Source organism: Pistacia vera, unplaced genomic scaffold (genome assembly GCF_008641045.1).
Source record: "Pistacia vera cultivar Batoury unplaced genomic scaffold, PisVer_v2 Contig57, whole genome shotgun sequence".
Classification (NCBI taxonomy): domain Eukaryota; kingdom Viridiplantae; phylum Streptophyta; class Magnoliopsida; order Sapindales; family Anacardiaceae; genus Pistacia; species Pistacia vera.
In genome coordinates this window covers 885,044-894,087 of record NW_022196412.1, presented here as the reverse complement: position 1 = coordinate 894,087, position 9,044 = coordinate 885,044, and the positions used below count along the sequence as shown (strand labels likewise).

The window sequence follows — 9,044 nt, the reverse complement described above, 5'->3', positions numbered from 1 at the left end:
ATATGTGAGGGCTGAATGAGACCAAAAATGAAGGAAGAGATGGGATTTTGGTAATTGAACTAAAGAGACAAACTTGTAGAGTCAGAAAGGGTGTAGTTTTCTTGGTATTAAGTATTGATTTTAAGTTTGACAACCAGATGACATGAGAATGATACCATATTATGTCATTAATTTTCACCTGAATTTTTCAACACATAGTAAAGGTAAGTAATGCAAATTATCTACTCTCAGAAATTGGCTCAATAATTATAATTCGTTTAATTGTAAATAAAAGAAAAAACTTATTTTCATACTTAATAATATCCCCTCGGCTACGAGCTATAGCTCTGGAATTTCACATACAATAAAACACTCGCTTAAACATGGAATAGGAATGCAGAAATTTAAGCAGAAGCATTTAGATATTAATCAAATAATTGGATAAGAAGCGTCCAAGGCAATGCCACAGATGCCTTCAGGAGCATCAAAATCTCTGAGCATCCTGATGTAGCCACTCTCACCCCAATCCTGGCCCCAAGAGTTCTTGACCAACCAGTACTTGTCACCTTCTTCGCTCATCCCATATCCGACTATAGTAACACCGTGGTCCAGATTGGTTCCACATTGCGCTTTGAAAACCCCACTTTTGTAGAATTGAAATTGGCTTGAATCAACAGCAATTGAAACTGGCTGTTGGGCCACAGCCTTCAATAAGGAACTTTCATCATTTGGAGGTACAACTCCATAGCTTGTAATTTTGGCTTCAGGGTCCTCTTCCTTCTCTTTTTCACAGATTCCATCTATTCCCTGATATGGGTAATCTGTGTCACTTGCAAGACCTTTGTTTTCTATAATGTATTTGAAGGCATTCTTCATATCACCACCACTGCAACCGCCATTGCCATTTCTGTCACAATCCACTAGTTGTTGAACGGACAGTGAGACTGAGTTTTTAGTTTTGTTGATATAGTGATGCTTTGCTGGAAATGTGTCAAATGCTCAAGTTTGCAGGTTGTGCGTGGAAGATGCAGAAGGTTACATGCAGTTGTGTTTTTAACGTGCATGGGAGTGTCTTTTGTGTTATAACTTGTTTAGAAGTTTAAGGGTATTTAAGTAAACTGTATTAGAAGTAATATGTGTGATGAAATTTGAATTTTGAAAGCTGTAATGCCTGCTATAGTTGGTGTAATTAGCAGAGAGTTGTTAAGTGTTATATATTGTCTTTCCTAAAATGAAATGATAAGCCTTTTGCTGTATTTTTTTAATTGTGCTCTGTTTTTCTTTCTCTTGGATGTTCTCCAACTGAAACCAACAAATGGTATCAGAGCCACTACAAAATCTAGAAACTTAGCATTGTAAACCTTCGATCACATCTCAAAAAACATTCTTCATCTCAAAACGATAGACCTGTGGTTGTTCTTTCTTCTTCTTGTGACAGACACGTAAAACAGAGGCATGGCAACGTAATCTGCATTGATGGCTCTACCGGTATTCAACAGAGATCATTACCACATCTGAGCAGTAAAGATGAAATCTTTCCTTTGTGGACAGGGACTGTGGCACTATGTGGAAGAAAACCGGCAGCCACCACCACTTGGACAGAATCCCACGTTGAACCAACTGAGGATGCATGAGGAAGAAACAGCCAAAGCTCCGAGAGCTCTTTCTCACATACATGCTATTGTGACTGATCTTGTTTTCACAAGAATCATGGCATACGAAAACCCCAAAGAAGAATGGGATAAATTAAGAGAAAAGTACATGGGGAGCACTATAACAAGGAATATGCAGATTCTTAATCTAAGAAGGGAATTTGAGATGCAAAGAATGCAGGAAACTGAAAAAGTAAAGGATTATGTTAATAGACTAATGAATGTTGTCAACAAAATCAGACTTTTGGGAGTGGAGTTGACTGATCTTAGGGTTGTAGAAAAGGTTTTGGTGAGTCTTCCGGAGAGATTTGAGTCCAAAATCTCATCCTTAGAGGACTCTAAAGACATGACTCTGATCACCTTGACTAAGCTTGTCCATGCTCTCCAAGCTCAAGAGCAAAGAATGCTCTTGAGGCAAGAAGACACTAGTGAGGGTGCTTTAGTTGCAAGCTACAAAGGCAAACCTGCACAAGCACAGACAAAGAAGTATGCTGGAGATAGGAAAGGGAAAGAGAAGAGTAGTAATCAGTGGGAAAGACCTGGTGGTGTCAAGGAATTTCCAGCCTGCACTCACTGTAAAAAGAAAGGGCATCCGGAGAGAAGATGCTGGTTCAGGCCTAGTATACAGTGCAGGATTTGTAAGCAATTTGAGCATATTGAAAGGGTGTGCAAGAACAAGGCAAATCAATCAATACAACAAGCAAAAGTTGAAGAGGATCAGCAACAATGTCAGGAGGCTGAACAATTTTTTGTGGCTACTTATTACACGGTACAAACCAGCAGTGAAGCTTGGCTGATAGACAACGGCTACACAAATCACATGGCTGTAGACTTGCGAAGTTTTGTGAACTTGGATAGATCATATTGTTCCAAAGTAAAGATAGTAAATGGTGAGTTCATGGAGGTTGAAGGCATGGGGGATGTTATTGTCCAAACTTGGTCAGGTACAAAAATAATCTCTCATGTGTTGTATGTTCCTAGAATTAGCCAAAATTTATTGAGTGTTGGGCAGATGATAGAGAGAGGTTATTCCTTGCATTTTGAGAACCAAGCATGTACCATACTTGATCCTAAAGGAGCCGAATTGATGAGGGTAAAGATGCTAAGAAAAAGTTTTCCGGTTGAGTGGAAAACCACCAGTGAATCAGCCTTGTTAATTAGACAGGAGGAGTCAGAAACTTGGCACAAACGGCTTGGACATTACCATTATAATGCTCTCAAAGAGTTGAAGAAAGGGAACATGGTCCAGGACTTACCAGAGATTGAAGAAAAGAGTACCCTCTGCCGTGTTTGTCAAATTGGCAAATTAAGTAGACCTTCATTTCCTTCGGATCAGTCATGGAGAGCAACAACAAAACTTCAGCTAATCCATTCAGATGTTTGTGGCCCTATGCAGACAGCATCATTGAGTGGAAGCAGGTATTTTATACTCTTCATAGATGATTATACACGGATGACATGGGTGTACTTTTTGAAGCTTAAAAGTGAGGTTCCTGCAGTGTTTAGAAAGTATAAACTGATGGTGGAAAATGAGGCTGGAGCAAGGATCAAAGTGTTTAGAAGTGACAATGGAACTGAATTTACTTCAAAAGAATTCAGTTCTATTTGTCTTGAAGCAGGAATCAGGCATCAATTTACTACACCATACACCCCACAGCAAAATGGGGTTAGTGAGAAAAGAAACAGGACCATCATGGAGATGGCTAGGTGCATGATGGCAGAAAAACAACTTCCCAAGTGTTTTTGGACTGAAGCAGTAAACACTGGAGTTCATCTCCTGAATAGGCTGCCAACGAAGTCAGTCAAGGCACAAACTCCAGTTGAAGCTTGGACTGGAATTAAACCTGCAATGGGGTATTTAAAAGTGTTCAGAAGTGTGAGTTATGTCATGGTTCCTGCAGTGAAGAGAACTAAACTTGATGATAAAGCTGAATTGGTTTATACTCGGTTACAAGCAGTCAATCAAAGGGGTACAGGTGTATATTCCTGAAACAAAGAAGATTGCAATAACAAGGGATTGAGGATAGATGAAAATGCAATGTGGGAATTGGTAGAGTAAACATATTGAGGTTGACGGGAAAACATAGCAGCTAATTGAAAATGTGTTTGATGAAGATGAAATTGAAGCGATGAGGAATATCAGTTCGGGGGACGAGGACTCTAGCTGATGTTTATGTAAGGTGCAATGTGGCTATGTTAAATCCAAAGACATATGCTGAAGCTGTTGGATCAGATGCTTGGAAGAATGCAATGCAGGAAGAGATCTCTATGATAAGAAGAAAACACATGGAGGCTTATTGAAAGACTTGAAAACAGAAGAAATATTCAGGTAAAGTGGATTTACAAACTAAAGTTAAATCCTGATGGCACAATCCATAAACATAAGGCTAGACTTGTAGCAAAGGATTCGCACAACAACAAGGGGTGATTACACTGATACATTTGCTCCGGTAGCTAGACATGATACTAAAGGTTGATCCTTGCCATGGTAGCTCAATTTGGTTGGAAAATTTTCCAACTTGATGTCAATCTGCGTTCCTAAATGGCTGCTAGATGAGGAAATTTTGTAGATCAACCTGAAGGTTATCAGGTTAAGGGTGAAGAAGGGAAGGTGTACCTCTAGAGAAGGCTTTGTAGCCTAAAACAGGCACCTAGGGCCTGGTACAGCCGCATAAATGAGCACCTTATCAGCCTAGGCTATGTACGAAGTCCAAACGAACATACCCTTATGTTAAAGAAGCTGAAGGTGATTTAATTGTGATGTCACTGTATGTGGATGATCTATGATAGGGAGCAATTCAGACTAATTGAAAATGTTTAAACAATCCATGCAATCTGAATTTGAGATGACAGATTTGGGTGAGATGTCGTACTTTCCTGGTATGCAAATTTTTCAGTCCAAAAGTGGATATTTGTGCATCAAGAAAGTATGAAAATGAGATTCTCACAAAGTTTGGAATGGAGAATTGTAAACTTGCAGATACACCCTTGGTTCTAACATGAAGCTGAGTAAAAATGATGGTGAAAAAGAAGTGGATGGGCATGTTTAGAGGTCTGGTAGGCTGCCTGTTGTACTAATAGCCACACGTCCAAACCTGATGTTTGCAGCAAGCTATCTCTCCAGATTTATGAGTTGTCCAAGTGAATCCACATAGAGCAGCAAAGGGTGTTACGGTATGTGAAAGGAACCTCAACCTTGGCATTTGGTTTAGAGGACAGAAAAACTGATTACAGGTACACAGACAGTGACTAGGGGGTTCTTTAGATGACATGAAAAGTACCTAGGGTATGTGTTTACATTAATGAAGGAGCTATTAGTTGGTAGTCAAAGAAGCAAGACACGGTGGCTCAGTCACAGCACAAAGGCAAATACATTTCTGCCGCAGCAGCTGTGAACCAAGCTGTTTGGTTCAGAAAAATTTATCTGATTTGAAGCAAGATCAAGATAAGCCAACCTCTATATGGTGTGATAACCAATCAGCAGTGGCAATGGCAAAGAATCTCTCCTCCCCCGGCAGAACCAAACATATCAAAATCAAATTTCATGCAGTTAGAGAAGCTGAAAATGAGGGGAAGTAACCTTGCTGCACTGCCGGGTGTGGACCAGATTGCGACATTATGACTAAGAGTCTGCCTAAAACCAAGTTTGAAGAATAGACTCAAACTTGGTGTTTCCACGCTGTGCATCAAGGGGGAGTGTTGATGCGGTGATGCTTTGCTGGAAATGTGTCAAATGCTCAAGTCTGCAGGTTGTGCGTGGAAGATGCAGAAGGTTACACGCAGCTGGTTTTTTAACGTGCATGGGGTCGTTTTGTGTTATAAATTGTTTAGAAGTTTAAGGGTATTTAAGTAACTGTATTAGAAGTAATATGTGTGATGAAATTGAATCTTGAAAGCTGTAATGCTGCTGTAGTTGGCGTAATAGCAGAGAGTTGTTAAGTGTATATATTGTCTTTCCTAAAATGAAATGATAAGCCTTTTGCGTATTTTTTTATTGTGCTCTGTTTTCTGTCTCTTGATGTTCTCCGGCTGAAACCAACAGTTTTGATAAAAGTAATACCTTCTACAGCTGCCACTGCCGAAAATGCCCAGCAGCAACCTAAAACGAAATAATAAAAGTCAGAAAACTAGTATTAATAACTTAATAATATGGTGATTCTTACCACATTGCCTTGGTCCTTTACGTCAGTAACAGCCCTTCGTCTATCCAGTTCAAGCTAGATGGAACGTCCTCTGTATCGTTGTACCGAAGGTGATACCGTTTTGGATGACTTTGGTTGGGTAACTTGTATCCGGTATGTGTAGCTTTGAATTCTTCCATGGTCAAGTCTGCAAACTTATTGAGCCTAGCTTGTGACTCTGATTCCCTGCATTGTTGAATTTTCTATGAATTCAAGTTGTCTTGAATATCATAAAACGCCTTTCTTTCTCTGCATTATCCTCATAAGTGCGTCCATATTGAGCATCCATTGCTCATATTTCTCAGCAATGGAAGCTTCATGCAATGTGCGGGACATCATTGAGATGCCCATGTCCCGAAAATCATAACATAGCAATGAAAATTTTTTTTTCTAGTGTTGAAACCATTGTTATAGACAGAAATAGCTCGAATCTTAAGCAACGGCTTTTAGTGTTTGATAAGCTGTGAGGAAGTAATGGCTCAATTTAGGTATTTATAGAGATTTGATATTTGAAAAAAATGTTCTGATGTTACGTAGATTTTGGGACGAAAGGAACTTCATTTCTCAGAGATTAGACAAGTTAAAGGCAACATTGTTAACAAGTTCTTCGTGAAGTATGCGAAGGGTGAAAACCTCCATCAATTAAGTAGCAAAGAGCTCAATCAACGGAGAGTTGCTGACAGTTCATAATTTGCAAAATTTATGAGGTTGATGTTGACGATCAATGGTCATTGGAGTTTGTTTGTAAGATGTTGATGACACTTGTCCTTGGGGTTTAATTTGTTGATGACTACTTCTTTTCACTTCTGCGTCTCTCTTATGTAATTCCAGAGGGAAAAATAAACAGGACTATTTGAGTGATGACTAATATAAACTAAAACAGTGCAAATTACAAGTAATGACTTGAGTAAATCAATTTAGAAATAACAAGTCAATTAAGTCAATCTTCTCAGTGTTTTCTTCCGCGTTTATAGCTAGCATTTTAGCATTGATTTACGAGACTTTAATTAATTGAAGTTAATCAATACACTTTGTAGGAGATGTCTTATTATCTGAATTAGATACGGTTAAACTTTTTATGAGAGTTATGTGCAGCTCTTCCTCCCACTATTCACGCTAGATTTCCAATGACTCACTCCAACTTATAACGTAAGTACAGTCACCATTCTTTTTTAGAACTTTCTACAAAATGCTTTTACAATTTGGTCTTTGCTTCGTATGGTTAAGTACAGATCTTACTCATTATGCATCAAAATGATACGATCTTTCATTAATCGATTCTCACACATACAAAAATTCCATTAATTTATGTTGTTATCACGTTAAATTATAACTTATTCATTTGTTATTATGTTATCAAATTTTTAATACTCTCAAAGTATAATTTCGGATCACTGGTCATTAATCAAGATTTCTTCTTCACATTGTGTCTAAATTACTAGATATTAATCCTGAATAGTCCAAATCTCATAATGTAATTAAGTTACAAGCAGAGCCGTTTAAAATCTTTAACATTAAGCTGTTGCAGTTGGTGTATGGTTATATAGAAATCTTTCAACTCATATCCTTCACCAATCTGTTAATTAAATATACTCACCATTGGTTCTGGTTAATTCTTGGTTCCTCTAAATCTTGGAGAGATGGTTTTAGTCTGTTATTAATATTTTACACGGTGCAGAACATTGATTAATTAGATAGAATGGCCACTTTTTACATTATTGTGATCACATTAACAAATCAAACTTAGTGTTTCTTATTTAATTATTATTTTATTTTTTACATTGTCCAAAATTAAATTCTCATCACCTCAATTCTTAATCCTCATGCACCCTCTGTCACCTCAATTCTCATCTCATGAATTCTGAATAACCAGATTTTGTTACATCTTCAGTTGTTCCATCTCGAACCAGATTAACAGCCATGGATCAGATGAGTCCCACAACCTCCATCAAAAATACCACTTGAGTAGAACCGGAAGGGCGTCTTTTGCCCTCAAGAGTATTGACACTAGTCGCATGGTTAAACCCTTTAGTAATGCCTCCTCATTGTTGGAGGGTACACTTTCATAACCATGGATTTGAGAACATGGAATAGCAACCTTTCGTTGACAATAACCTTTCTGTTATAGTTGGTTAACTCTAGATAGCATTTAGGTACCCATGTTTAAAGTGCAATGGAAGTTATTACTAAGTTGATTAATGGATATCAAGTTAATCATGAATCAACATCCATAAGCAATGAAAGTAAAGCACATCATCATATACATGGTTAGGCTAAAACTACTCTTAGCTTACATCCATGGGACCTCGTCCAAATCAAAGCAAATCCACTAAACAACAAACATTAAAAGATATAGTTCAAAGTTAATTTTAGCTACAACAAAGAGAACTCACTGTTCTAGTTATACTAAACACCACTCTTTGAATCTCTAATGTCTTGTTGCTTCCAAGGACTTCTTCACGCTGGGAACACACCTGAAAAACACTTGAGTTCCATCCAAGCTTCACATGCCAAAGCCATGCTCCAACATCAACAATGGAACCAAGTTCCAGCAACTATTCAACAAGTATATGAGATGATGAAGGTTTGGCACAATAACATTGTAAGTAATTGATCTACTATATGTAGCGGAAAACAAAATTTCAATTGGTAAATCAATTACCTTTCTTTGCCAAGATCCGAGTATAGATTATACCGTTTACATGTTTATAAACAAAAATCTGTATAAAGTAAATCCATTCAAGGATTAGAATACTTATGTATGTTTGGAGGCTCCTTTGAATATCTCTGATTTCAGACAGGAATACTGTTCACGGTTATTGTTCATGTGATTTTTCGCCAGTTGATCCAAAGTAGGATCGCACTCACGGAAGTCCACACGAAGATAATCCGCAGAACCCTTGATTATTTTGCTAGAACAATCAAGGGCTTCAAGAATCAGGAAAGAAGAACAAGAAAAGTTTTCTTCTTGAGAGAGAGAGAGATAGGGTGGCTAGGGTTTTTAATTGAATGAGTAATTCTTATGTTTTAATTTTTAAGTTGCACTCATATAGTGCAACAATTAAAACCTTAATCCACTTAGGAATAGCCATTGGCGCCAACCTTAGATTACCCTTGCAACCAAACACACTCTTTATGGTATTTTAATTAATTAATTATTATTATAATTCAAATCAATTAATATATAATAATATAATAATATTTAATTAATAATAATAATTCATTTAAATAT

At 37.6% G+C, this 9,044-nt stretch overlaps 1 pseudogene; it reads right to left on the bottom strand.

Annotated features, from left to right (window-relative positions):
- Positions 1-408: 408 nt before the first annotated feature.
- On the bottom strand, positions 409-6,163 carry LOC116108800 (annotated as a pseudogene).
- Between the last annotated feature and the right edge of the window lie 2,881 nt (positions 6,164-9,044).